This window comes from Cibotium barometz, chromosome 29 (genome assembly GCF_041138505.1).
Source record: "Cibotium barometz isolate CiBa-2024 chromosome 29, ASM4113850v1, whole genome shotgun sequence".
Lineage (NCBI taxonomy): Eukaryota > Viridiplantae > Streptophyta > Polypodiopsida > Cyatheales > Cibotiaceae > Cibotium > Cibotium barometz.
Window position 1 is genome coordinate 43999969 of NC_141074.1, and position 17832 is coordinate 44017800.

At 38.2% G+C, this 17832-nt stretch overlaps 1 protein-coding gene and 2 pseudogenes across 12 annotated transcripts in view; 1 reads left to right on the forward strand and 2 right to left on the reverse strand.

Moving 5' to 3' along the window:
* Positions 1 to 17832, forward strand: part of LOC147622226 (uncharacterized) — a 195512-nt gene that overhangs the window by 28524 nt on the left and 149156 nt on the right. The gene's annotated exons all lie outside the window — the stretch shown is intronic.
* LOC147622227 (uncharacterized) lies at positions 11091 to 12344 on the reverse strand (annotated as a pseudogene).
* On the reverse strand, positions 12418 to 14718 carry LOC147622228 (uncharacterized; annotated as a pseudogene).

Genomic DNA, 17832 nt, shown 5'->3' on the forward strand with positions numbered 1-17832 from the left:
TTGCATCCATGTATCTCAAGATCCTTCAACGCATAGGCCTTCAAGAACAATTCTACTAACTTTAGTTTTCCAAGTTTCTTGAATACTTGGATGTGATGCATGCAAAGCCCTCAAATTTACTTAACTCAAGCAAGAGTATGTTAAAGCCCTCAAATTTACTTAACTCAAGCAAGAGTATGTTAAAGCTATTGGCACTCTTGAAAGTTTGTCAGCTATGTATCCTCCATCTTTAGAATAGGGGCTCTTATATTGTCACTAAAGCATCAAAGCTTGGGCTTCAATAGCTCTCTCTCTCTCTCTCTCTCTCTCTCTCTCTCTCTCTCTCTCTCTCTCTCTCTCTCTCTCTCTCTCTCTCTTTCTCTCTCTCTCTCTCTTCTCTTATCTATCATAAATATATAAGATCATTTAGAATTTTGTATTTATCAAAATACTTTTAAAATTCTGATAAATTGTAAATATTAATTTCTAAAATTTTAATGAACATCTAAGTTTGAAAACATTAGATTATTCTATATTTTATGTAAGATTGTAAATTTTAGAAGAATATCTAGGATGTGTGTGTAAGAATGCACACACAATACAAGGATGTGTGTGTAAGAATACACACACAATAGAGAACACAATACAAAGCACTGAATTACTGAAAGAAGTGGAGAGTAAACAATACAAAGCACTGAATTACTGAAAGAAGTGGATAGTAAACAATATTACTACTTGCAAACTTGATCACAAATTGATGGTTGTCTGCCCACCGGTGTTGTGCTTCAAGTAAGGAGCTTTGATGGCGATCTTAATATTATTTATTATTTATTGATTATTATGTTCATTTTACACGGTATCTCTCAAAAGCCTAGAATGCAAAAGCACACTAGGCCATAGCGAGTTAGATGCATCACACGATGATCCACAAGAGATCAAAATGTAATATTTTAACTTTTTATATATTTTTATTTACTTTCAAAAAATAACTAATTTAATTTAATTGATCTAACATAAAATATTTAAGCATACAAAAATATAAATATATCTAATAAAAATTATCTATTAAAAATATTTAAATTAATCTATTAAATCTATCTAACTTTATCTATAACAAAAATTCTAAAATTAAACAATAAAAGAATTTGATTTTTTAACCTACAGAATTAAACATGAATAATACATAACAAAAACCTAAATAAGAATTAAAACTTACTTACCTAAATTTTAAATTTTTTAATGTGAATAAACATTACAAATGCACTACAAAAACCTAATTAAGAACTAAAACTTAATTACCTAAAAGCTCTCAAATAGTTGGAATAATTGTATCTCATACGCTGACATTTATCATACGAAATAAACTATCATTTGATATAATCTATCGGTCAGTATAATCTATCATATCATATTCGTACGATATCTATCTAATAATACATTTTTTTGAACAGTAAAAAATCTATAATACTCGTATGATAGAATTATCTTATAAAATATATCTTCATACGATAAAAACTCTAGCATACAAGATCTTACACGATAGAATCTATCTTATGATAAAATCTATCCTACAATATTCGTATGATAAAATTAATCTTTGAACGATATCATACAAAAATCTATCTTATGATATTGTACAATAGAATTTATCTTACAATAAATTCTTTCATATGTTAGAATTGGGATAAATTTTATATTTCACGTATTATTCCATAAAGCCCCAAATTTTATAGAATAATTCATTTTTTGATTGCTCAAATTAATGCAACCTAGGCATAGTTTATTTCCACATCATTCAATTAATGGCAAATATGATTAGAAACTTTATTTGGTGTTGTGCTAATACACATTCAATGGTAAAATTTGATGCATCAACATGTGAACATGGAAGATTATATCATATCTTGGAGCTTGTAAGTATGGGTACATTAACTAATATTGAGCTTGTCATATACATGTAGTAAAAGCTGAATCCAAAAAATTATCAAGAATCATCCATTGATATGTGTGGTTGCATAAAGTTTGTTAATAAGATACAAAAAATATTGTTGATGGAAAAGGAATACAAACTTGTCAGCCAAAACACAATGATAAATTTCTATACTATTACGAACATCATGGCTAAATCTTCTTGCTCAATGGCAATGTACTTCATCTCTACATCATTTTATTGATGACTAGTAAAGCTAATTAAAAAGTCTAGTTGGTGCTCTCTAGGTTTTACTAATACACATTCAATTACAAAATTTGATGCATTGATACTCATGAAAGGTTGAATCCCATCTTTGAGCTTTGTATTGCATGCTTGAGGTTGTCATATATATGTTGGTATTTGTTTGTCTACAACAACTTGTATAGATATTTTGTGAGGTTAGTATAGAAGATTATAAATTTTTTAAAGTAATGAACATGTCCCATGAAGCGTTGCACCCCTTTGTAATTAGTTAGAGGTGGTAACTCCACTATCAATTAACAAGCATAAATACCATTATTAGATATGATATATCCAAAGATAACTTGCTACTTATCTCAAACATGGCATTTCAATGGGTTGAGTGAGATATGGTATAATTGACACTTTCAAAGAATTTTCACAAACATGCTAAGTTTTCCTTCCCACACTTGAGTTAACACAAACAGTATTAATGGATAATTTGAGTAATTTTGAAAGATAATCCTTGTGATACATACTTGTTAGTCATCAAAATGTTACAAATGCATTGGTAGACTAAACATTGTGATTGTATAAATATACACCCCACATTTTTTAGAAGTAGCCTTATGCTGCTGATTTATCAAACCTAGGAGCACTTGGTTAAACTTGAGATTCCATCTTGAAGCTGTAAGCATTCTTTCCTTAAAAACTTATTAGCACATTCTCTAAGTGTTAAGGGATAGTGACCTTGAATAGTGACTGTGTTAACCTTTTTTAATTCCACACAAACTTGAATCGTGCCATTCTTCTTTGGCACAATCACTATGGGTCTAATACTCTAAGTGTTAAGGGATAATGACCTTGAATAGTGACTGCATTGACCTTCTTTAAGTCCACACAAACTTGAATCTTTCCATTATTCTTTGGCACAATCACTATGGGTCTAATACTCATTCTATCATGATACTCAGCCTCATATATTACATCAATAAGCTTTTGAATCTTGTCCTTGATCAATTTTCAATACTCAACATTGATAAGATTTGGATGTTGCTTCACTAGTTATGTACCCTTTATAATGGATTATATGCTTCACTATTTCTATCAAAACCTTCTACATGTCAATATACTTCTAGGCAAAGTATCCTCTAAATTCTCATATCAATTCCAAAAGATCATATTACTCTTTTGGCTTTAATTCCTTAGCATATATAGAAATTTTAGGATCACTCCTCTCCTAATTATTCTTAGGTCATCTAAGTTCTTCTTTCACCTTGGCTAAAGCATCATATAAATTGTTGGGCTTCCCTTGGGCACTCATCTTAACTCTCTAACAGAAGATATAAATCATAAACTATATAAGGTTTAAACCACATTCTATAACTTCTCATAGATCCTTTACTTATGTTTATCTGTTATCCTCCCTGAGCTTTGGTTCATTCATGACTTTACTCTCTCCTGATTATATTGATTCGATATAAGTTGAGAAGCTAGAATTCTTTACTTTATTTAAGGGCCTTTATTCAAAAAGTATCTCTAAGTCATTAGGCCTCTAATTAAATCCAAGAGTTAAAGCTCAAATTTTCTTTCCATCACCCTTAAATTTAATAATTTTTCTAAGCTTTCCCAACCTTATGCATACAATAGAAAACTCTCTTTTAATTCATTGTTTTAAGTTCAAGGTTATCTTAGGCATGGTTAAAGGTGGGTTATTCCACAATTATCTCTACCCATTCTAAATCTAAGATTACTTAACAATTTCTAGTTTCAAATTAGAAATCTATGTATTATTCTATAGTGATTATACACATAAACTTTCCTAATGATCTAAGGTCAATTGTGCATAACAAATTAAAACTTTAGCCTGTCAAGTGTGTATAATTATACACATAAATTATCCTAATGATTAAGTTTAAATGTGCAAAACCATGCACATATACTTTCCTAAAGGTTAATGTACATGTGCATAATAATAATACATATAAATTATAAGCTTCATGCATAGGGCTAAAGTACCCTTGGGGGATTCCCCCTCCAGTCCTACCACCCTCACATGAAGAGACTGGACCTTCCTCTTGCTTAACCACCCTCACATGAAGAGACTGGACCTTCCTCTTGCTTAACCACCATGTCACACCCTTTCTGCATCTCCTTCTTTGTGGCCACTAAACCTTCATTCAGTTTGTTTTTCATGCTTTCAATCTCCAAGGCAAGGGAGTAATAAATTTCCCCTTCTTCTTCCTCTGTGCTTTGCATACATGTAGCTCCTCCTTGAGGTCTTCAACTTGTGCTTTCTACTTTCCCACTTTGATTTCATGGGCTTCCTTGAGCTCTTTAATTTCCCTATCATGTGTGTCTTCCTAGCATATCTGGATGTCCTTGATAAATTTCAACCCATCTTTAACACATCCACCTAAGGGGTGCTTCTCTGGCTTGTCCGAGCTAGCAAGCACGTGTTTCTCCATCTTGTCAATGATTGTATTTAGTTTTGAATGTAGGGCCTCCCATTTTTAAGATCTCTTCACACACACACACACACACACACAGGGGGGGAATGGGATACCACACAAGAGAGAAAGATTACACAAAACAATGATGAATGAATTATTACCATGTATAATGATTTTATAGGCTCTAGGGCCCTATATTTTTCCCCTTAATAAGAGGTGGTTCACACTTAATTTGTTCACACTAGAAGACCTAAATAACCTTTCACACCTACTGTGTTCACACCAAAAGACCTAAATAACCTTTCACACTATTGGGACTCTCACTATTCCAATAGTTTTTTGGTTTTGGTTATGGAGGAAGGATGCTCCATGGGGTATGGCTCAGGTGAGGAGGATGCTCCTCACCTGAGCCATACCAATAGTTTTTTGGTTTTGGTTATGGAGGAAGGATGCTCCATGGGGTATGGCTCAAGTGAGGAGGATGCTCCTCCTCTATAGATTCACATCTCTAGGCTTATGTCCTTTTTATATGAACTCGACTCGTGTTGTTTTTGTATTAAATCATCTCACATACTTCGCTTATATAAGAATAAGCCTACTTGGGAGATGAAAATCTAAGAACTAGCCTCTAGGTTGGTGTGCAATTATTAGATAGTAAGTATAGTACTTTAATTCCCTAATAGCTACAAAGGACAAGAATTTTTCTTGGAATTTATAGTTGCTGGTACAAATTGTATGACAAGAGATATTCCAAGGACATAGGTAGTTGTGTTCTCGGTGTGTTCGTACGAGTCTTTAAGGTAGTAATATTTGGTCTGTATAATGCTAAGTATACCTACCCACTAGACTCACATCTCCAAGCTCAAGTCTACAGGCTCACGTCTCCAGGCTCAAGTCTATATAGGCTCACGTGTCCAAAGTCATAGCTCATAGCTCCTATCCAATTTCATGTCTACAAACTCACGTCTTTTCGTGTGAGACTTGGGGCTCATGTTCCCTACCCCGAGAGCTCGTTTGGCCTGGTTTTTTAAGATTTTTTAGACTTGACAGGATGTGTTTAATGGTTCAAATCATAATTAATGATTGTAATGTAAGTAATCATATGATTTAGCATGATGCAACTAATTAAATGGTTTAGCATGCCTCCAATCTACCAATTTCAATAATGCATGAAAATTTATGAAATACATTATCAAAAATTGACAATGCCACTCTAATTCAACCTAATGGAGATTAATGCTCATGTTTTTGGAGTGGGTTCCACTCCTAATCCCAATTGCTAAACTACTCCGTGCTCAAACCAATGAAATATAAGCCTCTTGGGATCCAGTTTCAAATCACATAGAGCTAGGGTTTTACCCTACCAACACATGAAAATAGAATGTCCTTATGCAAAATAGTCTTGAAATCAAAATCAAACACACAAACAAACACATCCATAGGCTCCAAAACGATATGTGTTTTGGTGTGAGACTTCCTAATCAACACCAGGCCATATTGGATAATCCCAATAGCTTGGAATGGACAAAAAAATAGAGCTAAGCCTTAGGCTAGTCCCTGACAACGGTGCCAAATATTTTCAAGAGTTTACCCCAGACTCGCAAGCATGTGTCATTGGTCCTACCTTCGAGCTACAAATCCCAATGTGGATGCGCTAGCTCGTCTGTTTATCACACTCGAATGCTCCTTTACCAATGGGGTGAAGAGAGAGCTCTCTATGCCTTGATGGAGGCAACAAGAGATCTATCTTCATGTTGGTTCTCTCTCACAAAAGATGAGCGTTAGGAATTTTTTGGACCCAAAGAGGGCCTCTTGGATTAACTTTTGGTTAGGAATGGACCAGTAGGAAGAGGGTTGGGTGCAGATTTTTGACTTCTTTGACCCTAGGGGGCTTAGGCTTTGGTTTGCTAATGGGGACTAATTACTACTCTTGTCCCCCTACCTCTTGGGCCCAAACTTAGAGGTCCCCCCACCTAGAATCGTGCAAATTAAAAACCCTAAAAATTGAAAATTTTTAATTTTTCCCCAAAAGTGTGTTTTCCCTCTCAAACTTCCCCCCAACATACTCTAGGTTTGGAAAGCTCATTTTGAACCTCTTTCTTCCTCTTCTAAGCTCTCCATTGCTGCAGAAACTCCATACCTCTCAAGCTCTCCCTCCTTGTCAAGCTCCCTCTTCCTCTTTCTTCCTTTTCTAAGCTCTCCATTGGTGCAGAAAATCCATCCCTCTCAAGCTCTCCCTCCTTCTCAAGTTCCCTCCCTCTCAATCTCTCAAGATCCCTCCCTCTCAATCTCTCAATCTCCCTCTCTCTCTCTCTCTCTCTCTCTCAAGCTCCCTCCCTCTCCATTGCTGCAGAAACTCTATCCCTCTTTAGTCTACTCTAGGTTCAGGAAGCCTATTCTCAAACTCTACCCCTCTTTTAAGCTTTCCATTGCTACACTGAAAACCCTGAACTTTCTCTCCTCTCCACTCTTCTGTTGTAAAACAAGCTTTTCTTTTCCCTTCTTCTCTTTTCTTACCACCATCCAGTAATGTGAGAAGACCTAGGGAGAAGGTGGAAGAGCTTGTGCTGCATAACACAAGAGATGAGAATGGAGTTTGGGCTCCAACAAGATTCAAGGTTGGGGCTTGGGTCTACATGCAGCCAAGCTCTAAGGGACCACATCGAGTGCATCAACAACTGGGGAATATGCTACATCATTGGAAGGGGCGGCTAACAAGGCTTCAAGCATACTAAGAAGGAAGGACTGGTTACCATAGTGCAACATGTGTATACCCTTGGAGACGTGTACATTCAAAATCTTAATATTTTTGCAAACTGTAACTTTTTTGTCTAGCGGTCTAGTGTGAAAAGGCCAAATTTTAAATTTTAACTATAAATAGCCAAAGGTGCCTTCTTTCTCATTTTCACGCGATAGAAACCAAGCATGAGCTCACACTATCTCTTTGCATTCACATGGCTACCCACTTTGACAACTTCTGTGAGTTCCTCTCCACCACCCCGTGGACGGAGCTCTTTGTCATGTTCTCTCATGAAGTCGACTTTGAAAAGTTGCTCGCCCTTGCGTCCCAACATTATGAGACGCAGATTGCATACATGGAGCAATACTTGGCTCCCCACTCCATCTCCTTTCCCCATTGCCCCAATGATCGATGGGTGCCTGTTGAGCTGCTTAAGTACATTCAACAATATGCCCACCCCTACATCCAGCGCCTTGAACGCTTCATCGACATCTGCATCCCCGCAGGAGCTTACTGTACCTTCAATAAGCAGGAGGTGAAGAGGATGGGGAAGGGAAATTTAGGAACTAGGTTCCTCTCGTGGCTCACCACTTTTGCGTTCCTCATCAACGATGAGGATTCGGATGAGGAGGTAGAGATGCCTGCATTGCAATTGGCAGGGTATTTGAGGGATGACAAGGAAGTGAAGGCAGTAGGAACGAGTGCTGGTGTAGAAGAGCAGCTTGCATCAGAGCACTCTCCAGAGGGTGCACAATCTGTAGCTGAAAACCCCACTGTAGTAGAAGATGCGGGGTCATCTTCCCCACACGAGGAGAGCAAGGTGAGCTTGAGATCAATCTCTTGAGCACCATTGTGGTGGAAGGTGAAGAATACTGATTTCTTCAAGACCTTGAAAAGACAGATGGCTTGAGAATGGATGAATGCTTGGGCATTATATGCACGCGATGTGGGGTGGACCTTAATACGTCCAACCTCGGTCCTCACCTAGATAGTGCTATATTACCCCTTGGAGAATCTATCGCAAAGACAGTTGCTTTGGTTAAGGAAACTGTGGTTGAGACTGCAGAGCAAGCCCTAGTTCCAGAGAAGGAATTCACAACCTTACAAGACAAGCTAGAGGCTGAAAAGGATACCCTTGCTGCTGGAGTAATGGAGGAGACCAAAGCACCAAAAAAGGATGAGGCTAAGTCCTCGATTGACCTCTCCGCCCCCACCAGCACTTTGGCAAAAGAAGACATTGAGCAAGAGGTAATAATCGACCTTTTACAACCTAGAAACATTTGTAATTATGGATAGGAAAATATTTTGATTTTTCCTTTGATTACAGAGGGTGGTTGAAATTGACGCATTTGCTTGGGAGAGGTGGCGGCAGCAGAGACTAGGCCAAGGTCCATGGACATGATGCTGCGTTGGTGCACTATCTTGGTTGACTTCCTGTGGATGGCATCGCCATTATCCACCACAGGGACTACACCCCTGCCTTCACTCTCTTCTTTTTGAAAGCCCTCTCTAAGGTGCTCTGTGTAGCCTCTATGGCACAGAGCACCAAATGTATAGTTTTGATTAAAAAATCCCTTGCCTTTGATGTTTTTGGTTCTGGATTTAGGGGTAAGCTTCTTACTCGTATAGGTGTAGCCAAAAGTATAAGCATAGAGGATCCTCAAGAAATAGCCCAATCACTCCTTGAGCACACTCTGCCCAATAACAAGAGAAGGAAGCTCAATATTGTAAGAAAGCTTTTGTAAAGATGATGTATCATTTCTTATTATTATGAATACAATACAATTTTTGCAAACTTATTTTCATCAAGTATATCATTGTTTTTTCTAGTTTGTACCATCAATGTTTTTGTGAATGCATCAGAAATGACCTGGGGAGCCTGGGGGAGTAGTGCTAGAATAGTGCGAGCTGTAAAGCCCAAATTCGCACTATTTTGGCACAGCTTTCCCAGCCCTTCAGGAGCAATTCTGATGCATTGGATGATAAATAATGTATTTTTACACATGATTAAAGGTATTTTTATCTTGTAAATTACTGTTTCTCATAATCAATGTACTCAACTTGATCAAAAATGATTCTGAGTGGCTGGGGGAGCAGTGCCAGAACAGTGCAAATTTTGAGCCTGCACCGCTGCTGTAGAGCCCAAATTCGCACTATTCTGGCATAGCTTCCCCAGCCCTCCAAGAGCAATTCTGATGCATTGGGATGACAAATAATGTATTTTTATACATGATTAAAGGTATTTTTATTTTATAAATTACTGTTTTTATAATTAATGTACTCAACTTCATTATATGCATCAGAAATGATCCTGAGTGGCTGGGGGAGCAGTGCCAAAACAGTGTGAATTTTGAGCCTGCACCGTCGTTGCATAGCCTAAATTCACATTGTTCTGGCATAGCTTCCTCAGTCCTCCAGGAGAAATTTTGATGCATTAGATGACAAACAATGTAATTTTACACATGATTAAAGCTGTTTTTATCTTATAAACTATTGTTTTTCACAATTAGTGTACTCAACTTTATTATAAATGCATCAGAAATGATCCTGACTTGCTGGGGAAGCAGTGCCAGAACAGTGTGAATTTTGAGCCTGCACCGCCGCTATAGAGCCTAAATTCGCACTGTTCTGGCATAGCTTCCCCGGTCCTCCAAGAGCAATTCTGATGCATTGGATGACAAACAATGTAATTTTACATATGATTAAAGCTATTTTTATCTTATAAACTATTATTTCTCACAATTAGTGTACTCAACTTCATTACAAATGCATCAGAAATGATCCTGAGTGGCTGGGGAGCAGTGCGCCAAAACAGTGCGAATTTTGAGCCTGCACTGCCGCTGTAGAGCCTAAATTCACACTGTTGTGGCATAGCTTCCTTAGTCCTCCAAGAGCAATTCTGATGCATTGGATGATAAACACTATATTTTTACACATGATTAAAGGTGTTTTCATCTTATAAACTAATATTTCTCACAATTAGTGTGCTCAACTTCATAAATGCATCAGAAATGATCCTAAGTGGCTGGGGAAGCAGTGCCAGAACAGTGCAAATTTTGAGCCTTCACTGCCGCTACAGAGCCTAAATTCGCACTGTTCTGGCATAGCTTCCCCAGTCCTCCTGATGCAGTGGATGACAAACAATGTAATTTTACACATAATTAAAGCTGTTTTTATCTTATAAACTATTGTTTCTCACAATTAGTGTACTCAACTTCATTATGCATTAGAAATGATCCTGAGTGGCTGGGGGAGCAGTGCCAGAACAGTGCGAATTTTGAGCCTGCACCGCCGCTGTGCAGAGCCTAAATTCGCACTGTTCTGGCATAGCTTCCCCAGTCCTCCAGGAGCAATTCTGATGCATTAGATGATAAACACTATATTTTTACACATGATTAAAGGTGTTTTTATCTTATAAACTACTATTTCTCACAATTAGTATGCTCAACTTCATTATAAATGCATCAGAAATGATCCTGAGTGGCTAGGGGAGCAGTGCCAAAATAGTACGAATTTTGAGCCTCCACCGCCGCTGCAGAGCCTAAGATGATAAAATGAGTAACTTCAAGATACATTTCACTAAACAAAGATCATAATCAACCGTCATAATTTTAGAAACATCAAATATGAACCAAAATTCATCCACATATTACATAAAAAAGAGAAGAATGTCCATATAGATAAAGCCGACATGTACAAAAAAAACAAAACTAAAAAAAGATTAGTAGCAAATGTAGAAAGTCCCAACAATAGATGTGGAGGCTCACTAGTCATTGTATGGGCTATCAACTACCATCACTTTATAAGCATCACCACCCACAGCCTCCACCACGAGGCTACAGCATGCATCAACTATGCATTCATCATCATTAAAAGAGAAGCATGGACGAGAAGATGCTAAACAAACATGCATCAAAGGTGCTATACCACACCCCATCTCAAGGACCAACCCAAATGGGGGACATAGAAGATGCAACACACATGATAAAAAGCTAGTAGATCTCTCCAATTCCCCATGCCAAGAAGTCATAGAAGATGGCTGCAATAGCTTTGATCTCTCTAAAAGATAGTGTGTCCATCATCATGTGCTAGATCAATCTATAACCTATGAAAAAAAGTGCCACTCTCCACAAGGTACATAGGTGGTCTACACCCTACTCGTCGTCGCCATCATAGAATATCTCATCTATGTTTTGAAGAATTCACACATCTTATAAAATGGCAATCAATCAATGAAAAAGCAAGACATTTATAAAGAGACCCACCATCAAGTCCAAGCCACATTATGAGTCATGTCCATAGGGAATTTTGTCATGGACAAAGATTCTTCTCGCCACCTCAAGGCCCGAGACATGCATGTACTGCTCCAACCAAGGCAATGCATGGCCTATACATGAGATGAACTGGTGAGACTCAATAACCCATCCTTGTAAGTGAAATTTTAATGAAAAATGTGAATGCGAATCCTCACCTACTAGGGGAACCCACACAACAAGCCAACCATTGTCTTTGCTAAGGAGGTATCTGCCCCCACTGAGATCCCCATGTGAACATGACCCTCACCAAGCATGTTCCACTATTGTATCCTAGAATCTTTATCTATCTCATAACCAGTAGGCAAGTTGAGGAAAGCTAAGTCACATTCCCATTTCACATGCTTCCCCATCCTCTTGTATTCATGGTCATCTCTAGCAACCTTGGTAAAGAACCCAAGCACCACCTTGTAAGAGTCGTTCTTCTTTCTCTCCATAAAGTCCTGCCCCACTGACAAATAGTCGTCCACCACCATGCAACCATACTAGGACACAACATCATTTGGTGCATGCCTCAATGTAGTTGACGATGCAGGCACATATACAAAAGGCACCATCTCCATCATAAATGTAAAACTAAATATGCATACTTGTGACACCTTATTATTTGTACCTTATAGATGGAGAAAGAAGACAAAGAAGACCAAATTATTTACACATAACTGAACTTGAGAGTTATGTATTTTGTTTACCTTTTCCACCTTCATCTACATTCACATGTTTTGCATTGTCCCTTCATTTGGCAGACTTTCGACGACCTCCTCTTACACTACAAACTAGTTAGAGAAAATAAATCAATGCATTAGCATAATGAATGAAAGAAACACCAAGAACTTTCAACTCACCCTCTTGTTTTTTCCCAGTTTTTGTTGGGCATGATCGGGCACTATGCACATCCTCAACATGAGCACTATCCTTTAATTGAACTTTGTGCATCTCTTTCTCTCTAGCCAAACAAGTCCACCTCCCATATCGATCCACCATGGACAATGAACTATCTCCCACTTTGAGAGGTTATGCATGCATGCTCTTTGGGTACATACGTGTATCCTCATTACTTCTATTGAACCAACCCTTACAATGATCAAGTAATCTTGCCAATATTTTCTCCCCCACCAAATGTGAAATATATCTTCATAAAATTATCAAAAAATCACAATTCAAACCCGCACAAATGAAAACACAATTCCAATATCAATGTCAAAAGGAAATGAGATTTATAGAAGTACAAGCTTCACATGAACACCACGCGACATGTTGCCATGCTTAGATCATTCCTCTTTCTTTGCTAGCGCTCCCCTCCCCCTTCTTGGATGATGCACTAGCCTCTAAGGCTTGTTGTCTTACCCTCACTTGAGCAAACAAATAATTTCTAGCCTCTAGTTTGATACCCTCTAGATAGTTTTGTAAGGTGTAGTCTTGTGGAAGATCCAATGGACTCCCTAGTACACACACCCTCTCTAGGTCCTCCAAAGTTTGTGATTCTTCCACTACCTTTTCCAAAAGTCATTCATGACCTAACCACCTGCTCATCAAGAAAGATACACCTTACACATGAAACCTAGATGCAAATTGATCTAAAAACTACATATAAGGTGTACAAAAATGTATGAGTAAAAAATGCGCTTACACTCGATAATCATTGTTCTGCGCGCGGTGGCAGTCGGCATACCATACATATCCTTCATCCTCTTATTTGAATCCAATAGAGACAACAACATCAACCATTTGCTTTCCCTTATCTCAACATTTGCCAAAGCCCTCAGCTTTTGTAGGGTGATAATAGAATCAGGACTGTCGAACCTCAAGCGAGCACCCGACACCCGATCCCAAGCTTCGGATTGAGGACATTAAGCACCTACACACCAAAGACTAAGGCACATACCATAAAAAATATAACACCATGACACTCACACAATTAGAGTAAGCCTGCAAATTTTAAAGAGTGGATACATACCATGCCCATACAATCAAAGAATATCTTATGGATTTTCATGCACTCTTTTCTTAAAGCTTCCTCCTACTTCTCAATAGGAATTGTACTTGACACCAACTCCTCGGCCTTTTTGAGCTCTGAAATATACTCCACCTTTATGGAACAAAGAGAAAGTGCTCTGAAAAATCTCAACATATTACTTACATACTTGCACTTCCATCTACCATCGTAATATATATAGAGAAATCATTCTTGAAATACTAGCCTTGAAAGATATCCTCTAGTCAATAGAAACCATTGTTGTTTCCCTTTCACACATCTTTGGCTCTCAATGACTCAAGTACTTTCATTTGTTCTTGTTGGCAAGGTGCCCAAGAAAGCATTGATATCACATGTACATGTATTATTACAATTCCACAACACATCATGTAAGCTAGGCTTCACAATGGCATGCTTGTTCATTCTAATATCAACAAAGTTTAGAATCAATCTATTCCCTTTATCATAAAGAAACTATACTTTTCTTAGCAAAATGAGAAGAGTTACTTACACATTGACTCTCGGCTGCAGACTAGAAAGAAGTGTTATCTCCCCGATGTTCTCTTAGGGTCAATGATAGAGCACACAACACGAACATGGCATGCTTTGTTGTCCTTTTATAACTAAGTAATCAGATCCATCCAAGTCATGAGTTGATGGTTTCCTTCCCAAACAGAAAACATATTTTCCAGAAAGAAACTTGAATTCATGTCTGCCTTTAATATCATTTGCAAACTTTACATCAACTTCACTCCATAATGGTGACCAAGATGCTCTTATTAATGGAGTCACAAGGCTCTCTTCCCCGTCATATTTGCATGTAGATATCACACAAATGATCCCTTTTCTAGAAGATAACCCTCATATTGGAAAGAACTTTTCAATGAGGCCTTGTTAGAGCACATACCTCTTACCAACTACATGTGGTATCATGTGACACAAGGGAATCCGTGGGCACACCTCAGGGAACACCAGACGACACTGCAACCTACCATCTGCATATCTATATTATTTGAAACCTGGTTACCTACTTCTTCATCATAGACAAGCTCACTCTTTATTGATGAAGATGGTAATTTCTCTTCCACATTCTTGGAACTCCCCATAACAATCCTGTTGTCAATTGGCAAAGAGGTATTTTCTTTCTCATCACCTATTTCTCCACCTACAAATAATTGGCTTTCTTCGGCATCTCTTGCTTATTCTTGATGCATTGTCTCCTCCTTTGGGATCTCCTGCAATGACTCAAGGAAAGATCTCTTACGTTTCCATGGTACTAGTTTCTAGATTGGAGTTGTTGTCCTCCCCCTTGGAGACCTTCTTGTCATTTTTCTCCCACCTCTTGGTGGACTCATAGCTGCTATCACTTGTGGCACAAAGAAACATAGTCAAAAGTTCATGCATCGAGATACTCCTCTAAATCTAATTACAATGAATGCTCAAGAAGCCATGCAAAATGCAAACCATCAACCTTGTTGAGATAATGTCTAAGAGGACCACTTCAATGAACAGCATATCAATACGTTGCATTGATATACAAGAAAAATGTTGTATTGATCTTGGGCATATCAATACGTTGCATTGGAAAAATTTTGTATTGATCTTGGGCATATCAATACGCTATATTGATATATAAGAAAAATGTTGTATTGATCTTAGGCATTTTCTCTCCTACCTTACGAGAAGACAAAGCGCAATAACACATATAGTGTACTAGTAAAAACACACACTCCATGTCTCTCTTTCAACTAAAGTGGCTGAAAGTGTGTCGATATGTATCAGGGTACAAATGATTTTGATGTGAGTGTGAGTGTGAGTGTGAGTGTGGCAATGCCATTGACACCACTTGGAGACGAAGTCTTGGGTTTCAAGGTGAATGGTGAGCAACATAGTTTATTCCATGTTGCATTAAAGAAACCAATGATTGAAACAAATATTCCTAACAAAAAAGTAAGTGTTTTAACTCTCATTGATAGTCCTGCTTTAGCAAGCTCAGTTCATGTTATATATTCAAGTTCCAAGGATGTGCAAATGTAAGTGTAGTGTGTTAATCTCTCATTGATGGTCTTCCATTATTAAGCTGAGTTCATGTTGCATATTCAAGTGCCAAGGATGTGCAAGAGGTAGGTAAGCTACCTTTGAATTGCAATGTTTATATTATCTTCGAATTACCTCCTGCACCTATTGTTAGCAGTATGAATGATGGACATGTTCGGGCTAAGTACAGTACTAGTTCACAAGATAGCTTCCCTGCTATTATGAGAATGAGTAGGTGTTGTGGTTACCTAAGATGCTACAATGTGGATTGTCCTTACACAGAGAGGATAGGTACAATCAATGAGTGTCAGTGGAAAGGAAAGCTGAGGAGGCCACCCTTAATTGGACCTTTGTGTAAGGAGAATGGGACATTAAAATGTAAGCATTGTGGATTAATGTCAGCAGTGGGGCACGATCTAGTAATAGACATGTTTCTTTGCTAAAGATGAGAATGATTTTAGAGAGTTTGATGAGTCCAAGTTGCATGAGGTATTAGATACTATTCCACCACTTTGCCATAGGAGAAGACCACAAAGGTCTATAAAAATTGCTAGAAGAGGCATGGGAAATTTTTTTGCAGGCATGGACACCATCCTTGCTTTAAAAAGGAAGTGCATGTATCCTATTGCAACTTGTGAGTTTAAAGTGGAGGATCATCAAGCATAGATCTCCTTTTGGAGAGTGGTGAATGAGGTTATGCTAAAAATTGGTTTTTCTTCACCACAATTTAGAGGCTTTATGGCAGATGCAGCTTAAGCATATTGGTTGGCAATCAAGACACTAAATAATGGAGGGTCTGATAATGTAATGGAAGGAAAGGAACATGTTCATTTCATTGGGACATGAACACGGTTATGCATGTGCTAAAAGATGTGTGAAGGCTCCATACCTAGAGGAGCACAAATTTTTATGCAGGAAGTGGAAACCTGCAAGCTCTAAAGTTGAGGCAAGCAATTGCAAAGAAGCACTAATGCAGTTCTAGTCCACATACCATGTGAAAGATAGTGAGCTCCTAAGGCTTATGGCTTGGTTTAAATAATTGGTGGGATGTAAGAGTGACCCAATGGGGAGAAATGTCTCTAGAGCAACACGAGAACTTGGGCTTTATTCCAACAACAACTTTGTCAAAGATAAAACACTCTAACATGAAGCCAGCAGACACACCAAGTATATCACCCATGAGGCATGTAGTGCAAACTTAGATATGGCAGTGTTGCAAAGTGCCCATTTACAAGGCATTCATGACTGGCAAGCAACTGGGTACTAGGCCTACATTAGAGGAGTTGCAAGATAGATTTATATCGGGTGATGGCAGTACTTTTGATAGACCTCACAACTGTGTATTGGGCCTACATTAGAGGAGTTGTAGGATAGATTTATATCGGGTGATGGCGATACTTCTGATAAGAAGTTGATAGACCTCACACATGCAGTTATGTCACATGCAGTTATGTCAGAAGTTGGTATGCAATCACTAGAAATGTATAAACTATAGATAGATGAGAGAAGTGTCAAGAGGAAGAGAGGTAATGCAGATCCAAGAGTAATACTACCCACAGATAGCCACAGACCAGAGTACTCAACCATAGGGGGCACTAGTAAGCAAAGTGTGGTGGAGAATGAGAAGATGAAAATCTGTAAGGACCATAGGGGGGAGTAGCAAAGTGTGGTGGACAATGATAAGATAAAAATCTATAAGGACCATAGGGGGCAGTAGCAAAGTGTGGCGAACAATGAGAAGATGAAAATCTATAGGAGAGTGTTGTTCATCCAGCACAATGGGCCATACGTAGGACGCAACCTAAGAGTGGAACTGTGGATGTTCCAACACCATGTTTCAAAGTGAGAAGGCGGTATATAGGTGGTACAATTTCTCAATACATTTGGTTTTGCAATGATAATATCTTACATGCATTGAAGGTTGATATGTTGGTGGTGGAATGATCCGGTGATGCATGTGCTGGAGGGAGATGGAGAACTAGTTGCATTTGATTATGCAATGTCACCACCAAACCATGAGAGATCGGCACATAGGGATGGAAAGCTGGTGAAGTGGAGAAGGAAATTGAACAAGCAATTTATTGAGAGAATCAATAGAGCAAAGACAATGGCTATAGAGGTGGTGCGAGAGAGCATTGTAGTGGCCAAGAAAACCCATGTGTTGAAGACAAAAGGCTCTACTT